Genomic DNA, 13,173 nt, shown 5'->3' with positions numbered 1-13,173 from the left:
TTTCACGATGCTGATGAAATCTAAAATATTTTCAAGGCATGAGCACCTCCGGTTTTTCCGGAAATGACGTCAACTTCCGTTTTTCAAATTAGAACACCATTTTTTTACTGCAGAAATAGATTCCTTAGAAAATTTCAAGTTATTTTGATGTAACACTTTTCAGTTTTGGTTGGAAAATTCTCTCTGAGCGGGAAAATTCGAAAAAAAAATCGAAAATAGAGCTCCGCTGAGACAAGAATAACTTCGAGGTTTTTGGATGGAAAATTTTCATTTTTGGGATTTTTCAAGATGTAAGATTGATGTATCCACTTTAAAAATCAAAATCGCGATTCATGATACAGGGGGTGAAAATATCGCTTTCAAAGTTAGGGATGACAAAATCGTGAAAAATCAATTTTTTCAAATAAGGACCCCATTTTTTTATGGCAGATATTGAATCTACGTTAAAAAATATTGTGAGTGTATGCATCACACCCTTGCCCTAAAATGGATATTTTCTGAGTTATTCACAAAAAACTGTTTTTCGTCTTGAATTTTCAGCTATTTCTTTTCCCTTCACGCCAAAAAGATGAAATTTTCAGGAACTGTCATTTGAACCATGCTGTAGATTTTTCACCCCTTCTCGAAACCGACTTCAAGTTATTATTAGTATTAAAATTAGGCATAGTGATCGATTTTATAATTTAATACGAATTATCACCAAATTGATAGTAAACACAAAATGCTACTGAATAAAAAGGAATTTGGCAGATGTAATTAATGATATCTATCATTAAAAAAAAAGAATGTAAACATGGTATGTTTTTGCATATGGTTCATAAGGAATTATTTATTTATCACTGGAAAGAAAATCGATGGCCGATTAGTTGAAATAAAGAGGTTTCCGATACAAATTCGAATCAAAATTCGCCATCTATTTAGGAACAACCTGTAACTTTTTTTTTGCATATAAGGGTAGTAAAATATGAAACATGGTTTAAGTAACAGTTCCTGAAAATTTCATCTTTTTGGCGTGAAGGGAAAAGAAATAGCTGAAAATTCAAGACGAAAGACAGTTTTTTGTGAATAGCTCAGAAAATATTCACTTAAGGGCAAGGGTGTGATGCATACACTCACATTATTTTTCAACGTAGATTCAATATCTGCCATAAAAAAATGGGGTTCTAATTTGAAAAAATTGATTTTTCACGATTTTGTCATCCCTAACTTTGAAAGCGATTTTTTCACCCCCTGTATCATAAATCGCGATTTCGATTTTCAAAGTGAATACATCAATCTTACATCTTGAAAAATCCCAAAAATGAAAATTTTCCATCCAAAAACCTCGAAGTTATTCTTGTTTCAGCGGAGCTCTATTTTCGATTTTTTTTTCGAATTTTCCCGCTCAGAGAGAATTTTCCAACCAAAACTGAAAAATGTTACATCAAAATAACTTGAAATTTTCTAAGGAATCTATTTCTGCAATAAAAAAATGGTGTTCTAATTTGAAAAACGGAAGTTGACGTCATTTCCGGAAAAACCGGAGGTGCTCATGCCTTGAAAATATTTTAGATTTCATCGGCATCGTGAAATACTTATAAGTGCAGAATTTCATGAAAATACGTTCAGTAGTTTCCCGTATAAATATGGGTGAGGTTCCTCGTGAAAGACCCTGTATATAATATATCTTCTACCGAAAGGTAGAAAAATTGCATTTCTTCGGAAAATGTTTATATGATATAGAGGAAATATTCATGAATAAAAATCCAACATTTTCAATAATTTTGAGTGGCAGAGACATGAATTAACAGTGACGAATCGTTAAATAAATTAAAAATGAGAAAGAACTACATATACATTAAAAAAGATTCCATTATAAAATTGTAATCACTGGTAGACTTTAAACTTGTTTACTTTAGGACGTATACTGAGTATTTTCATACATGAAAAAAGAGTTTGGAGACCGTTTATCGGCTCTGTGGAGATGAAAAATCAACGAGATTTATCGATAGAGATAGGGAATGTCGATATCCACCGAAACTTCGTGTTCCACGATAAGAAATGATCATTTTATGCAGTTCAGTTGTCACAAAGTTTTGCCCGTTTCCTATTTTTCGAGAAATCCATAGAATCTGCGGCCGAGCATGCAATATTACAAGACGATTGATATTCCCAGCATTTCGTTGTTACTCTGACAAAAAATATTTTTATTCTTCCTTCATACGGACGATTAATCAGAATACTACTCGACAAATGATTCGCTCTTTTGAATCAAGAAAAAGCCAGATTTATTTGTTACGTCGAATGGAAATTGTATTGTTTGTTCAAGAATCGTGGAACAGAAAAGCGGAAAACTAGAATTGAATTCAGTTCTCCATTTCTCCGTGGAATTTGGGGAAATAGTGTGGCTTGGTGAATCTCCTTGTGAAAATAGAGGAAGTTATATACTTTTATTGAATTCTTTACAGAAATGACTCTACCAATATCAATAAACCTATTCTTTCTATTCCTGATGTTACGTATAAATCAATAGAAGGAAAAAGAATTGTTGGGTAAACCTATATCCACTGAACTATTATTTTTTCGGAATATTCATTGATTTCTAGAACCTCATCCAATTTTCTCTTATAATTTGAAAACAGCTGAATTGATGAGGTTGTTATTCTCACCGTATTAATTATCCCAAATTTTTTCTAGATCATATCTGTATGTTCCTTCACTTCTAGAAATTCAATTATGGTGCGTCCTAATTTTTCGAATGTTTACGCTTTGCTGAATAAGGAATGTTGAAATCTAATTTGTCATCGTGAAAAGCTTTCCTCAGACTCTATAAGAATCAGTCCGATGGAATTCCTACGATAAAAATGAACTGATATCACTTCTTATTTCTGGAGAGTATGAATTCCATTGTATTACAAAGAGGGATTAAATATCTTCAATTACGCCAACGACTCTCGGAAATATTTCATATAATTCTTATTTTCCCATTCCATACCAATACTTCCTTTATATTTCTAACACGATAATTGATTTTAATGAACTGTTATGACTTTAATATGAACTATAAAAATTACCGAACAAAACGTTTTAGAATTCTTTGAACATCACGAATAGAAATCAAGATATAGCGAAATGAAGGGTGTTTTTTTTAGAGCTATAGAACTTTAAAATGCAATAAAACAACGATGGATTGTTCGATTGACATGAATTTTATTTATCCGCAAGATATTCTTGTGGCATTACATTTTAAATATGATTTCTGGCATATGACCGCCACGGCTGGCTCGTATGTAGTCCAATCTGGACGTCTAATTTTCGATGACTTTCTCCACAATTGTGGCCGTATATCGGCAATACCACGGCGAATGTTGTCTTCCAAATGGTCAAGAGTTTGTGGCTTATCCGCATAGACCAATGACTACATAGCTCCACAGAAAGTAGTCTAGCGGAGCTAAATCACGAGATCTTGGAGGCTAATTCACAGGTCCAAAATGTGAAATTAGGCGGTCACCAAAGGTGTATTTCAATAAATCGATTGTGGCACGAGCTGTGTGACATGTTGCGCCGTCTTGTTGAAACCACAGCTCCTGGACATCATGGTTGTTCAATTCAGGAATGAAAAAGTTAGTAATCATGGCTCTATACCGATCACCATTGACTGTAACGTTCTGGCCATCATCGTTTTTGAAGAAGTACGGACCAATGATTACACCAGCCCATAAAGCGCACCAAACAGTCAGTTTTTCTGGATGTAACGGTGTTTCGACATACACTTGAGGATTAGCTTCACTCCAAATGCGGCAGTTTTGTTTGTTGGCGTAGACATTCAACCAGAAGTGCCCTACGCTAAACGAAATAAAATGGACGTAGTGCGCGATACGTATCCGTACAGAACCATTATTTTTGAAATAAAATTGCACTATTTGCAAGCGTTGTTCAGTCGTGAGTCTATTCGTGATGAATTGCCAAACCAAACTGAGAATAAATCACTTGACAGCTGTTAAATCGATCACCATCTTGAACAGTATTGCCAATTTAAAGTTATATACCTCGAAAAAAAACACCCTATATTTGAAACATTTGTCATTTCTCAGAAACAACCTGTATACTCGTATATCTATGACCTGCTTTCTGATATCTTATTATTTCGATAAAAGAGATGGGAGGTTCTTGAAGATTTTTTCTTTCCACTTATTGTTCTCTAGCGAGATGCTTTCAGGGAGCATCGAATTTGGGACACCCTGTATGTTGAATGTTGACGAATAAAGTCCAATTTTTAAGAGAGAGAGAGGAATTATTGAATCCTAGATTTTCAGCACTCAGCTTTCGACTATTTGTTGAACTATTACCAATCATCTACGAGGTTTTCCAATAAGAGGTTTCATTTTGAATATCCCGCTATCTGGGTAGCTGTCACTTTTGAAGCTGCCATCGTTTGACTTTTGACTTATTATTATTTATGGAAAGGTTATGGTGCTGCAACCGTAGCGGTCATTTTACTGATATCGTTTCTCTCGTTGATTACATGACTTAATCCTCACAATGAGATAAACTTTCATTGATTAATCTTGAAATATATTCTTTTTTGTTAATATCAACATGCAACTTCTTATTGGAAAATCATTTTCAATATTTCACTCAAAACAACGAATCTGGCGAAGTTGAACATACTGGTATCACTTTTGGATATTGTTTCGAATGTGTTCCTAGCGATTCAGGATCACCATGGAAAACTTCGAAACTTTGAGCGCTAAGAAAAAGTCACGTGAGTTCTTTACATCTTGGTCAGTTTTATTCGATTAGAAGAGCCCAGTCGGAGACAATACACCTCGAACATGATTTGAATTTTGAAAAAAAAAAAAAAAATCCGCCAACGTTGAAAACCTTGCGCATGCTTTCCACTGGACCATTCTCCACGGAAAAGCGGCCGAGATGTTCAGTGATATTTCGTATTTCCTTGTGAACTGTGTTATCGGATACGCTGTTCTCTCTTTCCCCTTTCGCAAGTATAACCCTCTGTGTTGGAGATAGTCTAGCGGATGAATTGGGAACAACAGTATCTATAGTGCGGATTATTTACGGTCCACTACAACCAGTGTTAGTAGAACGTTGAGATAGCTGTTGTCTTTGAGAGTTTGCAATTTTGATGTGGACTTTTCAACAATTTCTTCAAAGTTAGAACTAGGTAAAAAGAGAGTATGTTAAGTTCTAAAAGTTAATTATAGGTATAAACAAATGTCATTTTTGAATTTTTTAGGTAAAAACGGTCTTTTCTGAAATAAAAAAACTTTCACGAACATTTATCACCATGTGGTCGAAACTTTACAGAGTTTTTTGAATGAAAGATGCGTTATCATTCCAAATTTGAAAAGTGTCTTTCATAAAAATTATTCCGATATATCTTGAGAACAATTAACTCTTTTTCGGTAATTAATTAATATTCTGATTGAATTTGACTGATGATAAAGAGTTTCATTTTATGAATGAAAGAAAATACACTGGCAATAATCTCACCTGAAAACTTTGTCATTTGACTATGACGGAATGAATTATTTCCGGGTAATACATATATGCATAGTATCATTCAATTTACCTAATCCTTCGTGGACATTCACGATGATAATTATTGAAAAATTTTCAATCTGAGCAGAAAAAACACATTTCGGATTCTTGGTTTCAATGATATAGATTCTAACAGAAAAATCCATGAATGTATAACAGCTTACAAACATGATATCAATTTTGAAAACAAAAACTGTGTTTTCAGAACAATCACGGTGCGTTTTTGACCAAGAATTCTAGCGGATTATTCATAGATTCTTTCAACGTAAAATTAGGTAAAAATAAAATAGTGTGATTTTTCTCAAAGTTCATTGTAGGTATATACGAATGCCATCTTCGAACATTTTCAAGTAAAAAAGGTCTTTTGGAATTGAAAAACTTGCACGAATTCAGTCATACACGTATCACTATAAGATCGAAATCTCCGAGAGTTTTTTAAATAAAGGATGAGTTTTCATTTTAAAATTCGAGAATTTTTCACGAAATCCGATCGGTTATCTCGAGATGAAATGACTATTTCTAGTCTAATTGAATTTTACAGTTTCATTTTAAGAATTTTAAAATTGGAGTTGTGAACTCACCTCAAAATTCGTCATTTGTCTATGCACTAATGCGTAATATCCGGCTTCTATATGCGCAATAATATTCAATTTGAGACTTGCACGAAGCACCTAACTATTCATAATTCGAAAATTGCATTTACGATATGATTCAAGGTTCAATTCTCTTAAAAGGGTCAACGGATATTCGTTTCAGAATGAATCTTTTGTAGACTGAACAATGTTGGTCCATACGGTCTATTTGCAATTAACTAAGATCCCGTGTTTTCCCCAACCCACAATTTAACCCGTTTTCATTTACATAATACTAACTTGTGGAAACCTCAAAACACTGTTTTCAACTCGGAAAGCCCTCAGCGAGATGCATTATGAGCTGACCTTTGAATAAGTACTTTTTGTGCGGTAGGTGTTGAACAAATATTTGCCATTATCTCCTTAAGCCTGACATTTTTTCATAGAATTATTCAAAAAGAGTACATTTCAATGAATCAATAACTCGGAAAAAAACACATTAACAACATTTAACATTTTAACAATTCAAAATATTTCATATCCATAAATTTGAAAAAAAAACATTCACAAAAAAAAAATTGTCTTCAAGGTTTATCACATGTAGAATAGCATCAAATAATAAGAGCAGTAGGGAACTAGCGATGTGAACATTGAAATAAGGTAGTCATATGGGTTTAGCAAGCGTCTTATGTCCATCAAAAAGATGATGGGAGATATTCTTAGGGTTTCATTCCACCAAGTAATCTTTGTTATTCTTAAGCTCATCCATTCGGATAGGTGCTCTGGAGGAGTACATTTCATGCAGTAGAGTAATTTTCCGCCTTTCTGTTTCCGAAGGATTCGTTGGCCTCATTTGAAAGACATTCGAATCAAGCAACTACTCAAAAAATTAATATTTAACAAAATTAAATTTTTGTCTTCAAGAAAGTTTTATCGAATGGAAAGTATTACTGATCAATATTGAAAATGCGATATTAAAATGTGATTTACATGTGTTCATTCTTCTATTATATCTTTGAATTACATAGATATTCCTTCCTTGAATTAAATGAAAATTATTCGATATTTTTTTTATTTTTCCTATTTTGAAATAATAATTTTGTTTGTAGCCATCTTTTATCGATGTAATATTTAGTGGAAAAAATTCAATCATTGTCTGGGTTTTCTCATGAAACCTGAAAAATGATAGGACACGAATTGTAACCGGATAAAATGAAGTGAGTTGTTGTTCTCGAAATTAAGAGTTGACTGTTATCGGAAGAAAAATGATCCTAATCAGGAGAAGGGAGGCAATCAACAAGTCCCTTTACAATTCATTATCTTCTTAACCTCGAATGATTTATTTGTTTTCCCCTCAACTGATGCGGAATTTTCTGAACTTGACAATGACACAATAATTAACTCGTTCATGAAAAACCGTTGATATCGCATGATATTTCGAATAATTTGTCACTTTTTGAGTGATTAGTTCCTTTCTGATTCGAATACACCAACTTTTAGATTCTTTGCGAAATTGTTTGACATTTGGATAATTCACTAAAGGGTGTACAGTGCATCCCATTTTGGGTGAGACAGCCAGGTTTCTCGCTTGTTATTTAAGATAGAGCCTTGCGTTTTTCACGTTCCTGTCCTACTTTTTCGTGAAACTCAAGTTGGTCTAATCAGATTTTGCATAACTGTTTCCGTTCAAGAGATACTGGGTGATTTTGGAAATTGATACTTTTCGGACCCCTCCTTTATCTCCGAAATTATTAGAAATAATGCTGAGCTGAAAACTAAGTCTGAATCAGAATTCTGCGTAGAATCCAGTGGCGTATTCAATTTTTTTCGGGTTATGGTTCTGAAGATTCAACACAAACCTATATTTTTTTTAATGGAACACCCTATATATCATTACTTCGTTGAATTCGTTATTTTTTTCCCTTCAAAATGATATGTGATACTATGTAGGTAGGATATTCAGAAATGTTAAAAAAACACTAAAACGTCAAATAATGATGATTTTTTGTAAATGGGCCATGAATTTTCTATGTTTCAATAAGAGGATTATTACTTTCGATTTTTGAAAGTAGTAGGTCATTGATGACACAAATATCCTTGTTGTTATTATGGCTACTATGCATTTGGGAGCATTGTTTTATCAAGTAGGCATTGGAGGGAAAAAACCAATCTGATCTAGCTGTCATCGCTATAAATTATTGTTATCATTATTGATTCTTTTTTTCTATGGAAAATCCATTGCCCATTAACAAAAAATCATCATTATTTGGTGTTTTAGTGTTTTTTTAACATTTCTGAATATCCTACCTACATAGTGTCATATATCATTTTGAAGGAAAAAAAGCTAAGAAATCAACGAAGTAATGATACACATGGTGTTCCATTAAAAAAAACATAAGTTTGTGTTGAATCTTCAAAACCATACCCCGAAAAAAAATATTGAGTATGCCACTGGATTCTACGCAGAATTCTGATTCAGACGTAATTTTTACCTCAGCATTATTTCTAATAACTTCGGAGATAAATAAGGGGTCCGAAAAGTATCTGCTTCCAAAATCACCCTGTATCTTTTGAACGGAAACAGTTATGCACAATCTGATTAGACCAACTTGAGTTTCACGAAAAAGTAGGACAGGAACGTGAAAACCGCAAGGCTCTATCTTAAATAACAAGCGAGAAACCTGGCTGTCTCACCCAAAATGGGATGCACTGTACACTGTCTTTTTCACTTGCTCCTTCAGTGTAGATCCATTTCGATTTTGGTCTTAAATGGCTTGACCGATTCTTTCAATCTTTGGAAGGAACCTTTGTATTGCAGTTTTGAATATACTCACTGATTTTTCTTTTCGAAAAAATTTGGGTTTTGTCTCATATCAATTTTTGAAAATTGAAAGATTTTTCAATCGTATCTCAATTATTTCGAAGATGAATTTTCTTATTATCATGGAATTATCAATTTTTCTAAAACACTATTTTAAGCCAATTGTTATCTATCGCTTTACTGTTTGGTAATATTCACATACATTCATATTCTGAATTTTCCAATTGATATACTCGAGAATGTATAATTTTTTTCTGGAAAAATTAAGAAGAATGTAAACTTCACAAAAATTCTTAGATTCATCATTGAAATACGATTGAAAAACCTTTCAATTTTCAAAGAAATATAAAACAAGAATTATAACTTTTTCTGCGAAAAAAATCATTCTCAGGTTAATTCTCAGCCATTGGTTTCTTTCAAAATTGAAAGAATTGATCAAGCTATTTCCGCTAAGAATCAAAATGAATTTGCACTGAAAACTCTAGTGAAAAAGTTAGTGTACACCCTTGAAAACTATCATTTGGGTTGATTTTTTGAGGATCATTAAATGAAATTTTATTCATCGAAAAAATTCAGTTTAAGGGTGAGATTGGTATGGTAGACGCCCTGTATAGCTGTGGCACACTTCAGAAGTAGAATATGCGACAGAGAAGCTCGAAGGCTGATTCTCTATTTGAATACGAAGCGACTGTTATCGGAAGAGAGCTGTTAATCTGAGTTGGAAACAAGAGTCAATATTTTTCGCCATATCCCCAAAAAAAGTGGGGTGGATCTGATCGGAATTAATTTTTCTTCATTGCTACGTATTACTTTCCGGATCGGAAACTTTGTTTTTCGCGATTTTCATTCTGAAAGTGCTTCTCTAACTTCGGGGAAAGTCCATTATAGGAGAGAGAATATTCACATGGTCCTCCTATAGTATCTTGCCACTCTCAGGTTTTTTTTTTAGCAGCGGATTAGTTCGAATTACTTATGGGTTTGGCCCCAAAGTTGAAAAGTCTATTAGTCTGATATCGGAAATTTATCGGCTATCTCTTTGAATGAAACTTTCGATGAAGGCGATCACGATTTGGAGTGAATCGAAAAAAAAACACGAATCACTTTGGATTACTATAAATGGCTCTTCAAATTGGACTATATCCTCATTTCATAGACCATTCGAATGATTATTATAGAATAGAAAGATTTAAACCCTATTTGAGGAGAGATAATTGAAAGCAATGCTCCCTGAAGATTAATGAATTAAATAATTAGGACCAAGAACAGAATGTTGAAGCGTCCCAGTACTCAACAGAAAAGTTCGAATAATTCAATTAGATCTCATTAGTTCTAGTCCATATACTGCCGAATTCTTCGAATTGTCATTACCTTTGTTCCTTGATTTGATTACATTCCAACGAGTAAATTCATGGAAATTCATTAAGCATTCTCGAAGTTGAACAGAGAAATCATAATATCTGTTTTTTGGTTTTACTGAGATTCATTTGAAAAGAAAGAAACATGCATTTATAACGAAGCCTAGTCGACGAACATGTTTGAATGATATGTGATGATGAATAAATAAAAACATCAGCTACCGACATATTGTTTACTCCCAGAAACTGTTGTTCATGTTCATGAATGGATTGAATTGGTCCAAGAACAGAATGTTGAAGAATCTCATTCGAGATAAGACCAGTGGTTGACAGGAAACTTCAAATATAGTAATGAGTTGTTCGGAACACGCACAAGTATTTATTTTAAGAGGGGGACATGATAAAATGATATGCTGGAATTTTTGAGATAAGTTTTGAATAAGTAATTCCAAAAAAGAAAATTACTGTTCAAAGATTTTACAACACAAGTCTTCTAGAGCAACTGTTAGATGAGATATTCCATTCTGAAGATTAAATGAAGCGACGAGATACTCAGAGGATGCAAGGCTATTGACATAGGAAGTGAAAATAACACAGGATGCAATCTCCCAAGCTATTAGATGGTGCTCCGAAGAATTAGATCTCCAAGAGCAAGGTCGCAGTATATAGTTATGCACAAGAGATCAAATGGTCAAAGGAACAGGAAGTTCCCTTTGAGACCAAACGCCCAACTCGAATCTAATCTTTTAGAGTAAATATCAAACAACTAGTAGTTTTTTATGAAGGACTTCTTTTATCAGCAAATACTTGTACAATGGAAATGTGATTTATTTTTTTACCAGTCGATAGATCTGGATGTTTCGGTAACGAGTTTGAGTTTGAGGAATTCACCGCAGAAAAGTTAATTTTCCAGAGGAAATATTTCCGTCTGTATTTCCGTCTGCTAACCGCTATTCCTGATTTCACAGTAACCAAGGTGGCGTGATGGAATTCAGAGATGAAAGAAATGAAGTTCCCCAAGAATGCAGGCAAAAACTTATCAAAAATTCGTTACTACAACATGCCTCATTCATAAATGATTTCACTCGGAAAGTAACAGAACTCTCAGCTTTAATTTATGTCGCAATTTAGAGGCTCATGGATAATCCAGAAAATGGTCGAAGTTAACTGTTTATTTTAGCGCCAAACTAAACTCTTATCGTAGGGTTTTGTTATTGTAGAGAATTTTCTTCCGAACTTCATATAAATTTCAGCTTTTCAACTGATAGTTGCGCAAAAATTGCAATGAGAAGTTTCGGAGTTCACTTCCTCCATAAATTATAGAAGTTCTGCGAGATTTCATCCAGAATAAATTTAACGTTTTATTCACGTCAGTCCACATAGAATATGGAACTTTTTGGTATCAATATGGGTAAAATTTCACCTGCCCTATTCAGGACACTATAGCCGTCAACAACACAGATTCAGAACAATGATATTTTTTGATAAAGGTGGGTTATTTTATTTCCACAGATTATTCTCCTGATTTATCATCAGGAGTTCATAAAGTAACTTGATTATTTCGGGTGTGACAAAATAAGTGTGGAAGTTAGGAAGATAGAATTCCCTAAGACCATTTATGGCTGGAATTATCTAGGTCCCTTGTTGATTGGATTATTGAGTTCGTGGCTAGGGCTCAACCTTTCAGAACTGCTACTCTTTTTGATCTTATACTCTGCTTAATCAGTCCTAAAGAGAACTTAGAAGTATTAGCTATCCCATAGTAAGGATTGAAAAACTGGCCTGCTTAGGTGTGTGGTTCTTATAATACAAGCCAATTCTAGACAATATTTGGCTGTTTCTTTCTTCGATTCGTGAATTTCATCTACTAACAGGCCGATTTGGCACAGATGACTATCAGCAGTTCCACAATTACACAAAGCTCAGCTCGTGGCAGCTTCAGAAGCTTCTTGGTGCAAGATAGCAAAAAGTCTAGGTGTGGTCCTCAAGGGGGTCTTTTCACTTCTCAGTTCCCACTGCGTCTTTTTCAAAGACGAAAATGAAGAGTTTGGGTCAAGCAAGTGTTTGCCTCGATGCCTTTTTCATTGCCTTTAATACTACAAAGCCCTGGTACGTTACTGTCTCTATAGACAGTTGCTTTATGGTATCACGGTATTCCCAGGATATCAGGGAATTTCGGCTGAATAATTCCAAGGTTCTCAGCGTGACTTGGCCGCACCTCTCTGAGATTCATTTTGAGACAGTCTTGAGCGAATATGAAGATAACTAGATATACTGCTTGCAAACTACAGGGCATGGACAGCCTAAATTTAGTTACAAGAAGTTGTTGACCGATTGATTTATAACACAGTATTCTGTTGGTCACAAATAAACACCTTGAAGGGCAATCCAAAAAGTTTGCATTGTCCAGGTAAGGGTTTACAACTGAAAGATTTCAAAAACATCTAGCAGCCTGCATTTTCCTACATGTAGGTATAAGGGAGGCAACTTTAGTATAATATCTAATGCCGCAGTAGGAATTGAATGCCATGGATAAACAGAACTACAAAAAATTCTTTCATTTGAGAATGATGTGATGCAAAATTCTTTCATATATCTGTGGAATATTCAAGAGGCGTAGAAAAACTCTTGATTGGGATTTCTTCTTCATTCCATCAGTCGACGTTTCCGACCTTGGTTGGGACCTTCATCAGGACTCGAAATGCGAAGAGTTGTTGGTTTTCAAGATTGCCTATGCTAGAAAAGGAGGTGCATTAACTGTCACGTGAACTTCCTAGGAAAAGCAAAGGGAGTAATCATTGAATTTTTCATAATATTTTCCGTATACAACCATTAATTTTCATCCACTTCTAAATAACCGTCATTTGATATCCTTTTAAGTGGA

The 13,173-nt window shown here is 34.1% G+C and overlaps 1 protein-coding gene across 1 annotated transcript in view; it reads left to right on the top strand.

Moving 5' to 3' along the window:
- Positions 1-4,943: 4,943 nt before the first annotated feature.
- The window catches only part of LOC123685628, a 180,915-nt gene continuing 172,685 nt past the window's right edge, over positions 4,944-13,173 (top strand). Inside the window, exon 1 of the mRNA XM_045625377.1 lies at positions 4,944-5,164. The gene's annotated coding sequence lies outside the window, so the exon portion shown is untranslated. The remainder of the gene's footprint in view (positions 5,165-13,173) is intronic.

Source organism: Harmonia axyridis, chromosome X (genome assembly GCF_914767665.1).
Source record: "Harmonia axyridis chromosome X, icHarAxyr1.1, whole genome shotgun sequence".
Lineage (NCBI taxonomy): Eukaryota > Metazoa > Arthropoda > Insecta > Coleoptera > Coccinellidae > Harmonia > Harmonia axyridis.
The sequence above is the reverse complement of the archived record's forward strand: the minus strand, read 5'-3'. Positions and strand labels throughout refer to the sequence as shown.